The sequence below is a fragment of the Canis lupus genome, chromosome 21, assembly GCF_011100685.1.
Source record: "Canis lupus familiaris isolate Mischka breed German Shepherd chromosome 21, alternate assembly UU_Cfam_GSD_1.0, whole genome shotgun sequence".
Taxonomy (NCBI): domain Eukaryota; kingdom Metazoa; phylum Chordata; class Mammalia; order Carnivora; family Canidae; genus Canis; species Canis lupus.
This window is the reverse complement of record NC_049242.1, coordinates 47,891,559-47,912,088: the sequence shown is the minus strand read 5'-3', so window position 1 is coordinate 47,912,088 and position 20,530 is coordinate 47,891,559. Positions and strand designations below refer to the sequence as shown.

The 20,530-nt window shown below is 35.5% G+C and overlaps 1 long non-coding RNA gene across 2 annotated transcripts; it reads left to right on the top strand.

Moving 5' to 3' along the window:
• Positions 1 to 6,894: 6,894 nt before the first annotated feature.
• On the top strand, positions 6,895 to 17,069 carry LOC111091616. Of its 2 annotated transcripts, none has more exons than XR_005375386.1 (3): positions 6,895 to 6,991; positions 7,118 to 7,226; positions 16,918 to 17,069. It is a non-coding gene; the product is annotated as an uncharacterized LOC111091616 (long non-coding RNA). The 2 variants fall into 2 exon arrangements; XR_005375385.1 differs by having other exon boundaries at positions 6,917 to 7,025.
• The last annotated feature ends 3,461 nt before the right edge of the window (positions 17,070 to 20,530 follow it).

The following is a 20,530-nucleotide window of genomic DNA, read 5'->3' as shown; positions in this document are numbered from 1 at the left end:
CTTTGTATTCATAATTTGTAAAAGGATTGTTTTTATAAATAATGAATGTGAGTTGACTTTTACCAAATGCTTTTTCAATTTCTATTGACCTGATTAACACCTTTCACCCTTTTAATGTTGTGACTGACTGTCACATTTAATTTTTTTTTTCCCTTATTAACTCTGATCTGGCCTTGATGTGATGGTTCTTATATACTACGGGATTCAGATGGTAATACTGCATCTATGTTTATGAGATAAATCAGCATATAATTTTCTCCTGTTATCTCTTGTCTCTCTCAAATAAATAAATCTTTAAATACTAAAAGAAACTATTATATTTCTTATTTACTGGAACAATTTTTTTTTTTAAGATAGGCATTATTTCTTTCTTAAATTCTTGATATAATTAGCTGGGAAACCACCTGGTTTAAAAATTTTCTCTAATAATTTTTAAGTCCTGATTTAATATCTTTAATAGGTAAGGAGCTAGTTTTGTTGTTGTTGTTGTTGTTGTTTTTCCCCTAATTCAGTAGTGGGATGTTGTCCTATTGTAGGTATTTCCCCTTTCTATTTTTTTGTTTAATGCTATTCATAGTATCCTTGGTGCACTTGGGGTGGGGGGGTCCTTGCTCAACAGGGCTTCTGCTGGAGATTTTCTCTTTCCCTGTCCTTCTACCCTTACCCCCACTCATATGCACTTGCACTCTCTTGCTCTCCTTAAAAATAAATCAATCTTTTTTAAAACTCCTCTAAATATCTTTTTAATGTATGTAGGATCTGAAGTTATGTCCATTTTTCTTATTGGTAGTTTTTGGCTTTGATTTGATCACTTTTGTTCAGGGTATTACCAATGCTATGAATCTCTTCAAATTGCCAATAGTAAACTCTATTTTCTCTTTTATTGATTTATTTTTAATCTCTGTTTCTACTTTTGTGTTTAAAATTTCCTTGCAAAAAATTAAAAATAAAATTAAATTAAATTTCCTTGCTACTTTCTTTGGGATTGATTTGCTGTTATTATCTAGATTCTAAAGAGGCATACATAGATCATTGATTTCTAATCTTCTTTTCTAAAAGTATAAATTTAAATTTACTTATTTTTCTCTAAATATGGCTTTAATTATATCTGACATGTTTTGATATAGTTTGGTATTATGAGTAATATTATTATTATCATTTTTATTCAATCAAAATTAGTTTCTGGAAGCCTAGGTGGCTCAGTGGTTGAGCATCTGCCTTTGGCTCAGGGTGTGATCCCAGGGTCCTGGGATCAAGTCCCCCACCCACTTCTCCCTCTGCCTGTGTCTCTGCCTCTCTCTCTGTGTCTCTCATGAATAAATAAATAAAATCTTAAAAAAATAAGTTTCTAATTGGCATTATGATTTCTTCTTTGAATTAGAGAGTACTTAGTACTTTAATTCACAAATATGGGGAAGCTTCATCCCTCTCCTCTTCCCTGAATTCCTCCCTCCCTGACTTCCTGCCTTCTTCACGCTGTCCCTCCTTTTCTCCTTCCCTTCCTTCCTTTCTTCTCTTTATATTTTATTTTTATTGATAAAGTCTAGTTCTATCATGGTCAGGGATAATTCTTATATGATTTCCATTTTTAGATTCCTGTTGAAACTTATTTATGGTCCAGCATAAGATCTTGGATGCAGTGTCCTTTATAGGTCAACAAGGCCATTTGCTAATCATAGTGTTTAAACCTATATATGTGGTGGTTTTTATGCTGAGCAGGGAGTCTGCTTCCCCCTACCCTCTTGCCCCTCCCCATAGCTCATGCTCTTTCAAATAAATAAAATATTTTTTTAAGATTTTATTTTTTTATTCATGAGAGACACAGAGAGAGGCAGAGACAGGCAGAGGGAGTAGCAAGCTCCCTGTGGGGAGACGGATATGGGACTTGATCCCAGAACCCTGGGGTCATGACCTGAGCCGAAAGCAGACACTCAACCACTGGGCCTCTCAGGCATCCCAAAATAAATAAAATCTTAAAAAGTAGAGAGGGGGGGGCTTGGTAGCCCAACTGGTTGAGCATCTGGCTTCAGCTCAGCTTGTAACCCCGGGGTCCTAGGATGGAGTCCCACTTCGGGCTCTCTGCATGGAACCTGCTTCTCCCTCTGCCTATGTCTCTGCCTCTTTCTTTGTGTCTCTTAAGAATAAATACAATCTTAAAATAAAATAAAAATAAAATAATAAAAAAATAAAATAAAATAAAATAATAAAAAAATAAAATAAAATAAAATAATACAATAATAAAAAAGAACGTCCTCTAATATTTTCTTTATTATGGGTTTTTGCAGGCCATGACACTTGTTCACTAAAATCACTGCTGGGGCAGCAGCCAAGAATATTTCTCCAACCACCCCTCCTGATGGTTATGGAAGGGAGTGTGTTGTCCCAGCTGATGAGTTTGAGGGAAATTTGTTTTATTAGCCAGCACTCTCCTATAGCAAAGAGAATCAGGTTTCAGTTTTACCCGTGTGTGGAAGTGAGGAAATTGTTCAATACACATTATCTCACGCTATTAGATGAGACCATACAGCAGAGGGAAACAGAGTGTGAAGGTTTACCAAATACTCCCGGGCTTATTTAAATACCAATATTAATACTACTATTAATTATTATTCATTGCTAATAAATGAAAATCCTGGACAAATGCTAAACTGAGAAGCCAACATAACAAATATAAATCAGAACTGGAATCCACTGTTGAAGGTGTTTGATTAAAGGACAAATCCCTGCATTCTTTCCTGCAATATTTATTTCTGCAACAACTAACACATTTTGTAAAAAATTTTAAAAATGTCATACACTTTCTTGTACCTTCAGGACAGATTCAAAATTGACTTCTACATCTATATCTCTGTGTGACCCACAATGTGTCATTAATCTTACAATTTCATCAAAAGTAGTATTAACCTGCAGGAATTTACAAATTAAAACTTACAAAGTATCCTGTCCTTCAAGTAAATTTCATTAACAAAAAGAATTTGACTTATTCATAAAAGTGACCAAACTATTTCATCTATTCATTCATTCATTTTATTAAAAAACAAAACAAAACAAAACTATCATTTCAGGTCCTGTGCTAAATTACTTGGAGATTTAGAGGAAAGACATAGCATGGATGTGAATATAGGTGATTTGTCTTATTTTGCATAATCTTGTCTCAGGAAAATCTTTTATTGTTTTCATGAAGGCACTTGAGAACCCATGCTTATTGGTAACCAAAAACTATCCATTGTTTCTAAAATTTCTTTAGTGCACATTTTCAGTGCAAATACCTTCATACATGCAGGTGATAATATATTAGTAAAAATAGGCAGGATTCTGGGGCCAATGCTTAGAACCTTTTGGAAGTGAAGTCAAACATCACCCTTCCTCCAAAATAGTTATTAGTATTTGGTGCTTGGGGGTACCTCATGGATTTGGAAAGAATTCCCGTGGCCACTGTCCTACCAGTCTCATTGTTGTCTTGAATTTGAAGAGTGACAAAGGAGCTACTTACGTGTATTAAAAGTCATTGATGTCAATTAAATTCAAATATTTATGTCTTTTGGAGCTTTGGAAGCAGATTTCGGGTCAATCTCTTCTTTTCTGACCTTGAAAAAGTGATTTCTACCTGTTTGTTTTTCCAAGTATGTCATTATTTTCAGTGAATCTGGTTGATTTGAAATTTCCTATCTCTTCAATTCATCTTGATCACCTAAAATGTCCATGGTTGCTAAATTTATTAATTTAATAAGATACCCTGCAAAAAACTGCCCAACACAGAGCCTGGTTTAGGAACTGATTGATGTTTATAACATCTGAGTTTCTCGGAACAAATTCCTTAAACATAGCTGCCACAGTTCTGGCTTAACTTGTTTTTGAATACTGTGTGGCCTGCATTTATCACATCTGAAATTCTGATCTGGCTTCCACTGAAGTCTTCCTTCCATCTCAATTCACACACACACAGGACTTTAATTTTGGACAGTGTAAGATTTGCAGAAAATCCTAGATATTTCAGAGTGTTACTATATACCCTTCAACAGGTTTCTCTTATTAACTTATATTAGCATGGAGTATTATTACAATTAACAAATCAATATTGATATATTATTATTAATGGAAGTCCATGGATTTAGATGTTTCTTAGTGTTTAGGGACACTGAAAATTTTGAGGATAGGTATAATGGAATATATCTTTTATTGGAATTTATCTGATGTTCTTCTCTTTGTTTTTGTGGACTGTTCCACTGCACTTCTTCTTAAAGGGGAATTTTAAGAGTCCCCCTTAAAATTTCTTGCAGAGCTGGTTTGGAGGTCACATATTCTTTTAGTTGCTGCCTGTCTTGGAAGCTCTTTATCTCTCCTTCCATTTTGAATGAGAGCCTTGCTGGATAAAGTATTCTTGGTTGCATGTTCTTCTCATTTAGGACCCTGAATATATCCTGCCAGCCCTTTCTGGCCTGCCAGGTCTCTGTGGAGAGGTCTGCTGTTACCCTAATACTCCTCCCCATAAAAGTCAGGGATTTCTTGTCTCTTGCTGCTTTAAGGATCTTCTCCTTATCTTTGGAATTTGCAAGCTTCACAATTAAATGTCGAGGTGTTGAACGGTTTTTATTGATTTTAGGGGGGGATCTCTCTATTTCCTGGATCTGAATGCCTGTTTCCCTTCCCAGATTAGGAAAGTTTTCAGGTAGAATTTGTTCAAATACATATTCTGGCCCTCTGTCCCTTTCGGCACCCTCGGGAACCCCAATTAAACGTAGGTTTTTCTTCCTCAGGCTGTCGTTTATTTCCCTTAATCTATCTTCATGGTCTTTTAATTGTTTGTCTCTTTTTTCCTCAGTTTCCCTCTTTGCTATCAACTTGTCTTCTAGGTCACTCACTCGTTCTTCCACCTCGTTAACCCTCGTCGTTAGGACTTCTAGTTTGGATTGCATCTCATTCAATTGATTTTTAATTTCTGCCTGATTAGCTCTAAATTCTGCAGTCATGAAGTCTCTTGAGTCCTTTATACTTTTTTCTAGAGCCACCAGTAGCTGTATAATAGTGCTTCTGAACTGGCTTTCTGACATTGAATTGTAATCCAGATTTTGTAACTCTTGATAGAAGCGCGAACTCTTCTCACTGTTGCATTCCAGCTGGTCTCTCTTTAAATCTCAGGCCGAATTCATAGATTTTCAGGATAATTTGAAGGTTTTCTAGGTAGTTTGGTGGAGACAGGTGATTTGGAGACCCTACTCTTCCGCCATCTTGCTCCTCTCCTCCTGATGTTCTTCTCATAATTAGACTGGGGTTATGGGTTTTGGGGGAGCAAAATTACAGAGGTAAAGTGATTCTGAATAGGAAAAGCATGGGACTTTAGGTAGGGAAGGAATGGGGCCCCAACTAGGCTCTGAGGGTATTTCAGGTATGCAGACACTGAGAATGAAAACAAAGGTAAGGAAGAAAGACCAGACCACTTTGTCCCAGGTGCTAGGGCTAAGATGTTTTTCTGATAATTGCACTGTGACCACAGAAAATAAAAAATAACCACAAAAATAACCAGGCCTCAAAAAAGAAATCAACCATTAAACTTAAGTTATCATACATCCTTACTTAACAAAAGACGTTGTGGGATTGTAGGGTCACAGTTTCCTGGTCAGTTCTAAATAAAACCCCTCATTGGCAACTCATTCAGGACCCCTCTCACTCTAGAGAGGCTTTTCTTTTTTTCTTTTCTTTTCTTTCTTTTTCTTTGGGGGGGGAGGGGGGGGGGAGGGGAGGGGAGGGAGGGAGGGAGGGAAGTGGCGGGGGGGGAGGGGTGGGTAGGGGGGGGAGGGAGGGTTCTTTTCTTTTCTTTTCTTTTTTCTTTTTTCTTTCTTTTCTTTTCTTTCTTTTTTCTTTTCTTTTCTTTTTCTTTTCTTTTCTTTCTCTTCTTTTCTTTTCTTTTTTCTTTTCTTCTTTTCTCTTTTCTTTTTTTCTTTTCTTTCTTTTCTTTTTCTCTCTTCTTTTCTTTTCTTTTTCTGTTCTCACCTTCAATGAATTATCACTTCCCCCTTTGTGTCTGTGAGATTCATTCTTTGACACCACGAGACAAGAGCCTGTAACAATTCCATCGCATCAGACAAAAGGTAGATAGCACCTTTGTAATTTGTCACTGTTGCTATTGACCTTGATCACCTAGCTGGGGTCATATTCATTAGGTTTATTTACTGTAAAGTTACTAATTTTTTTCCTCTCTTAATACCGTACTCTTTGGAAGGAAGTCACAATGTATATAGCCCATGCTTAAGTAGTGGGGAGTTATGCTTTCCCTCTTCGAGAGCAGAGTATATAGATAATTTTTCTGGAATTTCTTGGCACAAGAGAGTTGCTTGTTTCCCCCTCTCATTTATAATTTTTCATTAATTTATACACATTAATATGGGGTCATGGATATTTATTTTATACTTTGAGTTATAATCCAGTACTACTTTTTCTTATTGCTGAAATTATTCTGGCTTTGACCAAAGGGAGCTCCTTCAGTTGGCTCCTATGATCTTCTTACAAACCCTTATCAAAGTGCATGCATGTGGGTGTGTTTTCAGTACTTACTTTCTGACACTATCAGGTACTTGGGAGTAATCTTATCTATTTCCTGCCCGACTCCGAGATCAACTGTCCCTCTGTGGAGACCTGGGTGTCTTTGCTGGAGAATGGCATTACAAACCAAGGTATGGCGCTCAGGATATTACTGCTACTTCAGTGTCATTTCCTTTAGGGCATCTCAGCTGACAAGGGAGAGAAATATATGTGTTGATAATAACTGCTGTATATACAAATATTCATAAATATTTTTATGTAACTATATCAATATATACTAAGCTAAGCCTGAGTTCATACTGATGCTTCCCAGCTCTAACCCATTATGACACAATATCATTCTAGTCCCCTTCACTTGCTTACCTAAAACCTCCCACTCCAATAGTGTATCTGAGTCTGCTTCTGATATTCACTTTGTTTCTTCATAGTACTACTTTGCTGTTAACTTTTAGTATGCCTTTTTTGTTGAAATCTGGGCAAAATCGGTAGTGGAAGTTGATCTGTATTTAATGTTTGCTGTACTTGTTGATGCCAGAAGATTCGATTTATTCTGTTGTCTTGTTTTTTATCTCCCCAGTTGTCTTTGGATTTCCGAAGAACTCTGGATTAAGTAGAGTCCACATACTGCAGCTCTTTCAGTTATAATCCTTCGTGTGTTATGTGACTAGAGCCCTGTGGTGGGGATGGTAAGATATGGCAGGGGAGGGAGCATTCTATAAGCCTATGATTAAATTCCAGTCTTACAGTGGGCCTATATGTCTCACTCAATTTTGGAAAAGGAACATACCCCCTCAAAAGAAAAAGGAAAACAAATGTTTCAAAAGAAACATGACATTATTTTACAGATGTATTTTTTAAATTTATTTTATTTATTTTTGTAAGATTATTTGTTTATTTATTCACACAGAAAGAGAGGCAGAGACACAGGCAGAGGGAGAAGCAGGCTCCCTGTGGGGAGCCTGATTCAGGATTCGACCCCAGGACTCCGAGATCAGGACCTGAGCCACTGAATCTATTGATTGATTATTTTAGCCAGGCTAATCTATCATTTTATAAAATGCCTTACATATTAACTGGTTCACATATTGTATTAAAGTAGCTCAAAATCTTTCAATCAGTCAAATTGATTACTCTTCTAAATATATTTACGTCCAATACCAACAACTACTGATAGAGGGAAAACTGTCCTAATCTCATTACATTTACTATTCACATAGATAATGCATATTTCAAAAGCCCCGGGTGTTTGCTTCCTAACTTTCTCAGAAGAGCTGCTCAAGGTTAACTTATGGGAATCAATCTCAGATACCAATACATGTTTAAAAACTCTACTTAGAGTTAGAAATATTCAATTTAGCACAAGTTTTATTACAAATAATGGAAAAGTTATCTGAATGCATTAGCTGCACATTCCATCCCCTACAAACTATAGCCACAAAAATCCTTTTTGTCAAACCACCTCTGCACTTATCATATTATGTGACTATTAGCTTAAACCAACTTGGTTTAAGCATTCTAATGCAGGAAAGAAGACTAGATGGGTATTCCTTAAAAAAGAAAAGATGTATTTAGATCCAAGCAGGATAAAAGGAATCCCAGGATAATATCATCATATATTTCTCAAGAATATAAAAGTTTCATAAAATAAATTTACAAAAACAAAAGGAAAAGGTAACAATTAATTTCTCTTGAAATTGGGCAAAGATAACCTTAATCTACTTGTGGAGTAGACTATGAATTCTGTGTCATAAAAAGCCTTACAATTCTGACTTGGCCCTGGGGCTCATAGCGTTAAGGATAAATGTAGCTCCAAAAGTCGTTAGATTCAAGAAATTGCACATTATTTTTTAATGAAGACCTTAAACTCTCAGTAGAATTACTAAGACAGATGAAAGTAATATCAGAAAAACAATCAGAGTTTTAATTGTAATGGTCGAAAGAAATATCCTCATATAACGAGACTTAGTTTAATAGATATCTTATACTAAAACATGTTATCATTCTCTAAAATAATGGTTTGCAGCAGAGATAAAATCATTTTCCTGACTTTTCATCCAAAACAATCAGAAAGGCAGAGGAGTAATGGAAAAAAATTAGAACTCTAAAATTATATAGACCTGGATTACTCCTATCTCAAATATTTGGTACTTATGTGCATCTGTTAAATTTATTCGACATATTTGAATCTGTTTCTCCATGTGTGAAAAGTCGAATAATGATACCCATGCCTAGGAGGATTATTTTAAAAGTAAATGAGACAATACATTCAAAGCTGCTAGCATAAGGTCTGGCTCATAACTACGTATTCATTCAACACATGTTTAAGTGTCTGCAATATGCCAGTCATTGCTTTAAGCATTGTTTATCAAAATAGTGGGGAAGACAGAAGAAAGCTGACAAATCTAGAATGTGAAATGAAGAACAGCAAGCGTTATTTTTTAATAACCCAACATGCTAGGGGGAAAGATGGAACACAAAAGGGTGGTCAAGGAAATTCCCTGGGAAGGTGTCGTTATGTGTGGAAAATAGAAACTGAGAATGTGCTTTGTGGATGTCTGGAGCCAGAAGCTTCCAGGCGAGGAGAAAAAGCCCATGAATGGGGTGTATGTTTGTTTGTTTGAGGACAGCAGGTTCAGAAAGGTTCTACTATGACCCTAGGATGTAACCTAGGCAATAATATCACAATTAGTATCTAGTGAACTCCATAGCTAAGAACAAGGTCACTGGGATCAGAGTGTCTGTGTCCTATGTTGTGTGTCTACCTTTGGCAAGTCATTTAACCTTCTGGCTTTAGGTTTCCTCTCTAGCAAGGGAGTAATTATCCTCTAGAGTTGTTAGGGGAACTAAATGTGTTAATAAATATTAAAGTGCTAGCATACAGTAATCATCAAAGAACTCTTATTTTTAAGTTACTGAGAAACATGGAGTGGAGTCTCTTGTTCCTCAACCTTCAGGTTCCAAGAATCATTATTATTGTTTTTAACATTTGTGTCAATCTTATAGATGTTTTCTATTCCGGAAATATGCCTTTGCTGTTCTCTAGTTTTATTTTTAGGTTCCTTTTGGATAGAGTTAGGATTTTGTTTCCTTCCAAACTTTAGGAATCTTACTTAAGAGCTTTGCTATCTCTTGAACATCAGTGAACTATACAAACAAACATTTTCAAGATTGATGAGTCATAAAATTCAAAGAAGAATTTTAAAATTCAAGAAAAAAAAGTTTTGATGTTTTCTTTTTGAAAATTTTTGACAGTTGGGTTAAAGATTTTATCTATTTGAACATGCCTGGAATTTGGCATTCAAATAAAATGCAGATTTCACTGCCTTTAATAGTGTTTTTTTTGTATTTAGACTATGCATTTGCTTCTTGATTTCCCATGCATTTTCCTAGGCAAGTGGGTCAACAACACAGAGATGTGGGTTTTATTTCCTCTATATTGAAGATGTAGAAACTAAGGTTTATAAAGAGTAATTTAAAATATAATTAAGAGGTTAAATGTTGAATAGAGTTCAATCTTTGGCATCATAAGTCCAACATATATTCCTTATTGCTATAGTATGCGTATTTGTGTCCTCTGGAAATTCATATGTTGAAATCCTAGCTCCCAAAAGGGATGGTATTAGAAGGTGGGGCATTTGGGAAGTACTAAGTCCTGAAGGTGGAGCCCTCATGAATGATTTAGTACCTTATTGAAGTGGCTCCTGAGAAGTCCCCAGTCCCTTTCACTATGTGAGAATACAAGAAGCATGGGATGGAAAAGAGGACTTGCACCTGACTATGTAGGTGCCCTGATCTTGGACATCTAGCCTCCAGAACTATGAGAAATAACCTTTTTATATTTATAAGCTACTTGGTCCCTGGTATTATGTTATAGCAGCCTGAATGGACTAAGATAACCACCAAAAACATAAACTTAATTAGTTTTTTTGTTTGTTTTGTTTTGTTTTAAGATTTTATTTGTTTATTCATGAGAGACACAGAGAGACGGAGAGACAGAGAGAGAGGCAGAGACACAGGCAAAGGGAGAAGCAGGCTCCATGCAGGGAGCCTGATGTGGGACTCGATCCTGGGTCTCCAGGATCACACCCTGGGCTGAAGGCAGCGCTAAACCGCTGAGCCACCCGGGCTTGTCCAAACTTTCTTAGTTTTGCATGCACCCAACCTACCACAGGGCCCAAACTAATGGCTTCAGCTCATAGTATTTATTGTATTTACATAACATATAACACACAATTGGGTTTCTATTTTATAACTATAATAGTGATTATCTCTTCCAATATGAGTATAAACTCCTTGATAACAAAATTTGAAAAAAATATATGGTTTATAAAATGGGTCTGGACATATAGAAATTGCTTGAAAAATCTCAGATAAATAAATTAACAATATCTGCACTTGGAAAGATTATAGGATTTAGAGCCACACATATTTAGATTAAAATCTGCTGTTTGACATTTCTTACATCTAGATCTTGGGGAATGGTACTGAGCTTTTATTATCTTCATCAATTTAAGGAGGTTAATAATCTCTTTCTTTCACGCTCATTATATGGACTGAATGTGTAGGGGAGCAAAAGTAATTTTCCCTCTCTCCTTCTGAGTTCTTAACTGAGACCCCTGTAGTAATAAACAGATGAACAACAGAAAAACAAAAAGAAGTTTATTATCATGTACACTTCATGCATACACAGGAGATATGCAGAGAAAAATGATTCCTCCAAGTGGTTTCGAATTCAGGCCTAAATGCCATTGTAACAGGGAAAGTGGAGGAAGGAGCAGGCCTCTTACGGGTGTAGGAAGTTTGTCTGGGTGTGGGGTCATCAACTTCTAGTCTCTTCTCCTGTAATAAGGATCAATCTTCCCTAGTTGCTGAAACTCCCAGGAGGGAGTTAAGACAACCGAATGTCTTTTGGAGAATCTGTCTTTAGACAGAGAGAGTTCAGAGAAAGCCTTCAACAGGCTCTTACGAAAATCCAGGAATTAACTGAAAACTGTCATATATTACAGATGATTATTTTATACCACTGATTTCACTTAAACATTATAACAAATTTAATTACATATCTTAATACAAAAAATATCTCAAGTTACATGAAGAAACACCTTCCAGACACTGTGCTGGAGAAGACTGCATCGCACAGGTTGCTCCTCTTGTGTAACACAACACTGAGTTTGTAAACTCAGTCTCCTTGTCCTGTCACTGCTTTCAACAGAAGCACCTGGGCTCTTACTAGGATTACTGCTTTCATCTCCTACTTGATATTGCTGCCCTTTTTTTCTTAATCCCATCAATCTGTCACTCAAATTTCTTTTTTTTTTTTTTAAGATTTTATTTATTTATTTATTCATGAGAGACACAGAGAGAAAGTGAGGCAGAGAGAGAAGCAGGCTCCACGCAGGGAGCCCGATGTGGGACTCGATCCTAGGGCTCCAGGATCACACCCTGGGCCAAAGGCAGGTGCTCAACCGCTGAGCCACCCAGGTGTTCCTGTCATTCAAATTTCTAAGTATATACTTTCTCTTTCAAGTAAGCAATTTTCTTTTATTTTGGATGATTTTTTAAATATTAAAAAAATAGTTCAAGGAGGAAAAACGTTAAAAGTTCATATTCTTATCTTCCAGAATCAACTGCCTTTACTATTTTGACACTACTGTCTTCAGAGAATTTTTTAGATGTGTGATTTTGAAAAAAAAATCATAGTAATAGTTATTAGTTATTAGAGTAGTAAATAATTCCCATTGGAAATCAAAGAACATTACAGGTCAATTTAAATCTCTTCTTTGATATTTACAGGCCCTTTGTCATTCCTTCACCCAAGCATTTTCTCAAAAAAGTAAGAAGAGGAAGTTATTCAAATCCCTTAACCAGAATAAAGTTCTCATACTGACTCAGGACCTGTAGTTTTATACAGTGGTGTACTATGAAACCATATCCCTGAATCCTACATCAGGTCTAAAAACTTGTTGCATTTTTCCATTCCAGAGTACACATAGATCTGAGCAGTTCTACCTATCTTTTTTGCTCATAAAAATCTGGCTCAATTTAAGTCTCTTTAAAAAATATCACAGCGTCTGAGATGCCTTCCTCTATTCATCAAGCAGAGATGATTATCTTTGTGTCATACTCACCTTTGATGATACCTCCATCACAGAACCTACCACACCTCTCTGGTGCTACTAATGTTTGTATAATCTTTGTTGCTGGTCTCTGAAGGGCTTGAGAGCAGAGTCTATTTCATCTTCATGTTTGTAGTTTCTGAATCAGACATGTTACTACTCCCTAGCCTGGGACCAAATAAATCTCTGTTTTAGATAAAAGTAGAGGAAATAGTGATAATGGGTATGAAAAGATGGGAGCAAGACAGAAACTCGAACTTAGTATTAATTTACTCAAATTTAATCAAATGTTTCAGATGAAATAGTAGAAATAAGATATACAGTGTGGATTGAAAAGGTCAGAATATATTCATAGATGGCAACTATTTAAAGAATTCAGTAGCTTTCCTGGGATACAACACTTGTTTAAAAAAATTAAGTCTTTTGTACTAGAAAAATGGTCTGCTTGAGTGGATGACAATTGTTCTTAGAGAAAATATTAGAATACAAAAATATCGAATGAAGATGCCCGCACAACTCTTAAAATTTAAATTTGCTCTAAAAATGAGAAAAAAATTAGTAAGCTAAGTCTTATAACGAATTGTTTTATAATTAATACCTCTGAAATGAAGCCTTAAAATCTAGATGCATTAATGCAGAGTATTTTTTGCTTGCTTTGAGTGTCATGTAACTCCAGTTGATCTCTCAATTTCTGGACTCCAAAATAAAATACATCGCTAGAAAACTTATTGATGATTAATTTATATTTATTGTTTAATCTAGTAGTTTCAAAGTAATGATATTTTGGGTATTGGTTTAAATTGGAAACAGCAAGGTAATTTGGCGGTTATTAGTAATTATTTCCAATATTGTATAAAATCTAGTTGCATAAATATATTACTAACTTATCCCAAATTACAGTGTTATTCATTATTTCAAAATGAAAGCTCTGAGCCATTAATTAGCTGATGCTTTTAGATCAATTAGATCAAATGATGAAAGAAAGAGAAGAGTAGATTTCCACCAACCAATTATAGCAGGAAATCTGATTTAGAATATAAACACATACCTATGTGGAAATGCTGATTCCTTCTGGATTTATGGAGTCTACCTCAGAAACAGTCAATTTGCTCTGTGTACATTGATCAGTCATCTGTGTCTTAAATCTCAGTCAAGCCAGAAGTTGCTTCGTAAAGTTGCTGAAACTGTCTCACTTCCTAGGCCTACAGCAAATAAAATAGGAAAAGAACTTTTTCTAAATAAGCCTTATGAGCCCTTTTTGAAGTTTTTCTCATCTCACAATGAGTTTCAATCTTATCAACTGTAACACCAAGGGTTATAGAGTGAGTGTAAGGAACCAGTACAAAGGACTAATGCAGATGGAAAATGTAGCTAAAATGTGCCTCAAAACCAGAATTATTCGGTGGCTTTTAGGTAAGAGCATTAATCAGATAGGATATCTGTTAAATTGGGTGAGCAGTAGACTATATTAACTATGTTTGCTGTTTCAAACAACTTCAAAATCCTAATGTTTACTTATTTCTCACATGTCTTTGTGTGTCCTACAGAAATATGGATTTTTAAAAATATTTTATTTATTTATTCATGAGAGACACAGAAAGAGAGAGAGAGAGAGAGAGAGAGAGGCAGAGACACAGGCAGGCTCCATGCAGGGAGCCTGATGTGGGACTCGATCCCGGGACTCCAGGATCACGCCCTGGGCCAAAGGCAGGCGCTAGACCACTGAGCCACCCAGGGATCCCCAGAAATAATGATTCATCTTGAACATCAACTGTATTCTTTTCAAGTAGAGGCAGCTTGAAAAACATCATCTCATCCTCATAAAGATTTCATTAAAGTAACTTAAAATACATTAAATGCCTCCAAAAAAGGAATCTCCAAATAAAGAATGCTTTATGTTCCAGATGGTGTTTTTCAACTTTGCTTCCAATTTAATAAAGAATCGCTTTATGACCTAAATCACATTAAATCAAATGGTGGGAAATTTCTGTTTTCAGTTTTATATTGAATCCATTTTATAATTATTCAAGAATCAACAGGAAATATACTTCAAAAGTTTGTACATGCTTTAATCTTTCATCATTTTTAGTTCACTTTTTTTTTTCTTTGAAGTCAGTCAAGTTCCCCAGAACTAGCGTTAGAGGATTATATATGTGGATATTTATATTGTTAGGTAGAGTTTGGTAATTCCTCAAAATGGGACATTCGCCATAGTAATTAGATAAGATTTCCTAGAAAGGTTCTAAAAACCTGTCTGCAAAAATGTGCAAAATCTATTTCATGTATAAACTCATTATTAATCCATTGAGGAATGATGACAAGTGCTAACATTTGAGCGCTTCAGTGTAATATGTCTTATGATAAGCGTTTCAAATGAATTTTTAAAAATAATTTCACAGTTATAACAAAAAGTATTTTAATGTTTACAGAGAGAAATGAAAGGATCAAAGAAGTTAAGTAAAATCACCAGTTTACTCAGATAGTAATGAAGGAGCCAGGATATGAAACTAGGCCTGTGTGACTTGGGGCTTGCATACTTCATACCATTAGTGATCATTCTATGTTTGCTGCTTTACATATATGATCCTAAAACCACTACTGTGCAGGGTGTGTGTGTGTCTGTGTGTGTGTGTGTATCACAATGTTATAGACAAGTAAAGTGAAGTTAAATAATGTGCATCAGGTAACATCCTTATGCAGAACCAGGATTTATGTTAATGTCTTTGCAACTCCAGTGCCCAATTCGACAACAGTTTGACTTTGCACTTAAGACTCACAACTTTTGGGAGACCCGGGTGGCTCAGCGGTTGAGCCTCTGCCTTTGGGTCAGGGCATGATCTCGGGGTCCCGGGATCGAGTCCCACATCAGGCTCCCTGCATGGAGCCTGCTTCTCCCTCTGCCTGTGTCTCTGCCTCTCTCTCTCAAAAAACAACAACAACAACAACAGAAAAAGACTCAAAACTTTCATGGTGGGAATGCTAGCTGGTGAAGCCACTCTGGAAAAAAAGTATGGAGATTCCTCAAAAAGTTGAAAATAGAGCTACCCTATGACCCAGCATTTGCACTACTAGGGATTTACCCCAAAAATAAAAATGTAGTGACCTGAAGTTAAAAAAAATTAACCCCGATGTTAATAGCAGCAGTGTCCACAATGGCCAAACTGTGGAGAGAGCCCAGATGTCCACTGACAGATGAATGGAGAAAGAAGATGTGGTATGAACACACACACACACACACACACACACACACACACACACACTGGAATATTACTCTTAAAAAAGAAAACTTTTGCCATTTGCAATGACATGGATAGAACTAGAAGGTATCATGCTAAATGAAGTAAGTCAATTAGAGAAAGACAATTATCATATGGTCTCACTCATAAGAAACAAAAAGAGGATCATAAGGGAAGGGAGGGAGAAATAAAACAAGATGAAATCAAGGAGGGAGATGGGACCACTGGGTAATAGCCAATAAAGAGGACATGTGATGTAATGCCCACAGGGTGTTATATAAGCCTGATGCATGACTGGTCTCTACTTCTGAAATACACTATATGTTAATTAATTGGATTTCATTTTTTTTAAAAAAAAGACTCACAACTTCCAGAAGAATCATGTGAAGAATGAGGGATAAAAATCAAATGAAGTTCTGATCAATGAAATCCCACAGTAATGCTCAGGAGCATGCAAAAGAGAACATGATTCTAAGACATCAAGTAAATCTACTAAACAAGGATTGTTGTTGAATTAGCCCATGAGTGACCTTATTTGGGAAGTATATTTGAGCAGAAGTGAATAAAATACTTCTTTTTCTTAATGTTATTCTTTTTTCTTGACCCCCCCAAAAAAGGTATCATTTAAGTGAAAATGAAATAAGCTAATAAATACTGCTACAGTTAAAAAAATCAGAGTAAGAAAACTCCCATATTTTATTCTAGAAGAATTTAATAGTTAAAGTAACATAGTTGGTAGACAAACGTGATTATGAATTCTGGCTCTAGCAACCATTAACTGTTTAATGTAAGGAAAGTTCTTTTGCTTCAAATAATTATAATTGTCCACTAAATAAAATTTATATAACTAATTCACAGCATTTTTACAAAAATCAAATGAGCTCAATCTATGCAAATCACCTAACATCCTACCAGACATATAGTAATTATTCTATTGTTTGTTTCTTTACCATTATTCTTATGTGCAGCATACATTTCTTTGCTGAAACCAGCATTAACATTTTTCTCCTCTGTATTCCCTTTAGGTTCTTCTTGGCATGACTAATCCAACTCTCTCTTCAACTAGCACATGTATTAAATGGATATATTGGACATGGTGAACATATATGGGACATAACAATAAAATATTATTTTTAAAACATTTTTCCATTACGTAGAAGAATAAATGGATATGTGAATACTGGTTTATTATGTAAATCAAATTCTTACTGTGAGTTACCATCAAAATATCTGAAAAACATAATTTAGTGCCGTTCTGAGGGCAGAGTGAATGCTAAGTAAACACGCAGTAGAATATTTGCAACAGATAAGTATTGTACTTGGCTTCTAGTCAAGAGTTTTTTCTTGCATAAAACAAGTCAAAAGGCAGGAACCCCTGGTTTTATCTAATGCTTCATGAAGAACCTCAATCACGTTTGTGTTTCTGTACAACTGCTGGTTGTTTCATGCTCAAGCTTCCCCACGTATTCAACATGACCACTCCAGCCATAGCATCTTAACATCAGCATCACACTTAACATTAAGACTAACGTGATTATCCCCCTTCCTCCAAAAAATGAACCCTAGACCCTTTTAGCAATTTAATTCTCATTTCATTCAACAAAACTTAGTTGCACGGCCAGCCACAATAGCTGAAAAGACATGACTAAGACAGATTGATCATTTAGTTGAGTTCAGTTATTAAGGAAGATAGTAAAAGTGTATATTAGAAAGCTCTTCACCCAAATGGGGATCTTTGTTTCTTCTCCTCACTTTGTCTTCCCTCATGGGAAAGAGGTCTTTTAGCATCTGCACATATCAGAATTATGCCATGCAGGGAGAGGCAAGCAATAATAGGAAGAGAGATTTATGTTTTCCTTGGAGATGCTCTATTTTTGGCAATGCTAGCAATAAAGTATGAGATTATGAGATAATGCAAAATATCCTGGTGTGAAGTGAGTGAAAACATAAATGGAGGAGAGAAAATGAAGAAGGATGGGAAGGGGTTGGGGGTCATTAGGAAGGGTTAGCAAACACCAGGGAACCAGCAAGATTAGGCAGATGGAAAAATACAACTTTTCTCTTCTTCAAGATGCTGTGAGACCAAATTCCCTCTATTGCACACTGAGCTTGAGCACCTCCTCAGCTATTACCTGGTAATCCCAGACTTGCAAATAAATAAAAGGATCAATGAATGGCTAGTGGTCTTGTTGAGTGAAATTTGCCGACAACCCAGCAGTACAAGAGGAATCAGTTGCTTCATTCACTTGAAAAGGATTCAAACAATTCACAAGTTTTGGCAATCACATTTATTATTTCCATTTTTTTTCAAATAATTACCACTTTGTCTTAATGTTTTTCAGCATGACACATGTAAATACCACTTTTCTTTCAAATATTTGGTTAAGAGCCCTTCAGAACTACCTGTCTCAGCCCTTTGGATGAGCAAAACAATACAGAATTTGTTAGTGTACAATTCCGGTTGATGTCTTTTTGTTGTTGTTGTTTCTATTTCAAGTCTTTATTTTTTACTGGTCCTGACCAGCATGCCTTCATTTTCTAAATTACCTTAAAACCACAGTGATGCATGCTAGGGAGTTTTCTCAATATGATCAAAGGTCTAGGAAGAATAAAATCATCTCAGGTGTTGGTCAATTAAGAAATAAAGATGTTAGCTATGGTTGGGTATATCAGATCTAAGACCAGCTCTGAGAGTCATCCTTGTGTCCAAGAAAACTACAGTTTATGTTCTGTCTCATAAATTTTTGTTTCTCCTTGAACCTTCAGGGTATTCAAAAAATACTGACTGGTGATACTTTGAACTGTAGGCTGAAAGGTTCAATAAAAGAGAATTTAAAGATCTTTTATAAGAAGGCCTCACATATTTATAGGGGCAAATGGGACTTCCTCACTTGCCATAAATGTATTAACATTCAATCACAGATGCTGGTATGAAACTGGATTTCAAATGTTACTGGTAGGACGGGGAGAAAGGAAGTGGGGGAGAGAGAGTAGTGTCCTCAAGTTCATAGGATGAACTGGTTTAAAAAAAATGATGAAAATACCCTAGAATGGTTCATCTATTACCTATTATTTTAAAATACTTAAATTAAAAAACTCCCAATTGTGTTCCTTAAGATACTAATTTCTTCAGATGTTAGAAGTGTTCCCATAAATTGGAAAATAATCACCTCAAGGATATATAAAATGCACATTAGTATGTTAAAACATCGACACCTGGGTGCCTCAGCAGTTAGAATGTTAAAACCTCTGTTATATTCTTCAGGAAAGAAGTGGATTTATACTAACTTAGGATTTCTCTAATATATGTATTTTAAAAATTTCACTCTTCTGTTATTGTTGTTTTGCAGTTACTAGTATTTTGGGAAACTTAGTATAACATAGAATACAACACAAGAAAAACTAAATTCATTTAACAAGATTGTCACCAATATCACAACAACTGGTATGAGGATATCATAAAACAAAATGTCATTTCATTATAATTGTTTTCTAAAGTTCTGACTGGTTAATATTAATATAAATTATCAAAATAGCATCTAGCTTTCTTGAAAGGGAGATTCTAGGATCAAAATGTAATCATTCCCTGGGCCAGTCCATGACCTTTGCTATGGAAAAAGTCAATAAGATGACAGTCTGCACTTTAACCATGCACTTTTCAAGTATATGAGTACAAATATAATGCTATCACCAATTCTTGCACTACATATTCTAATATGAATTTTAATTTTTCTCTCCCCACACATATTATTTCCCTTACTATTTTGTTTCATGTTGCTTTCACTTACGTTATTTTTCCATGAGAATAAATCTTCCTATCCTATTTTTCCCTAAAAATGATACAATATTTGTTTGAATTTCAGAAATAATTCAAGCCAATGAGGAAGCTGATTTGACATTAACGTCACATGACTATCTCTTGACATATACATGGCTATTTTGCAAATAGTCCCTTAAGAGAAAAGAAAGTCATAATACCTTTTTATGCATTGGTTTTACTTTTTCTTATTTTTATACAGCATCTAAATTTTGCTAGCTATTGTAGCTTATGCTGTTTATTTTTTTTTAAGTCAGATGGATTTATGTTGATTTTGGAAATACCAATCTTATTTCTCACAAAACCAAGAGATCAAGCTAGTATGTGATGACAATCACACTTCAAAGATAGCAAAATCTCTTAGAACTGGAATTCCTTGAAACAAACTGAAAATATATGCAACAAACAGAAAAAAACGAAAGTGTAAAAACAATCTAAGTAAAAATCTAGCTAATGATTCTAGTCTCTAAATGAGTCCCAAATGGTTTAAAAAAGTATAACTTTGATGAAAATACAGGTTCATCATTGTTTATTCCTTTTCTTAAAAACCTAATACGTACACTAGTAAAGAGAGGTGTGAAGAAGAGTTGTATTTGCTAAATAACCAGCCATATGATGTGAACCTACTGTAGCTAAGCTGTTCTTGATTTCAAGTAGTAATAACCCCAACGGCTTTAGTACTCAAAGGCCATAAATGCAACTAAAATGCAGAGGTGGGTAGATTCACTAGTTGTAGTAGGGTCCAGCATCATCAGGTTTTTGCTCTATTTCTCTGTGGTTCTCTTCAGCTGCCCTCCCTCCTGTCACTGCCAGCAGCCTCC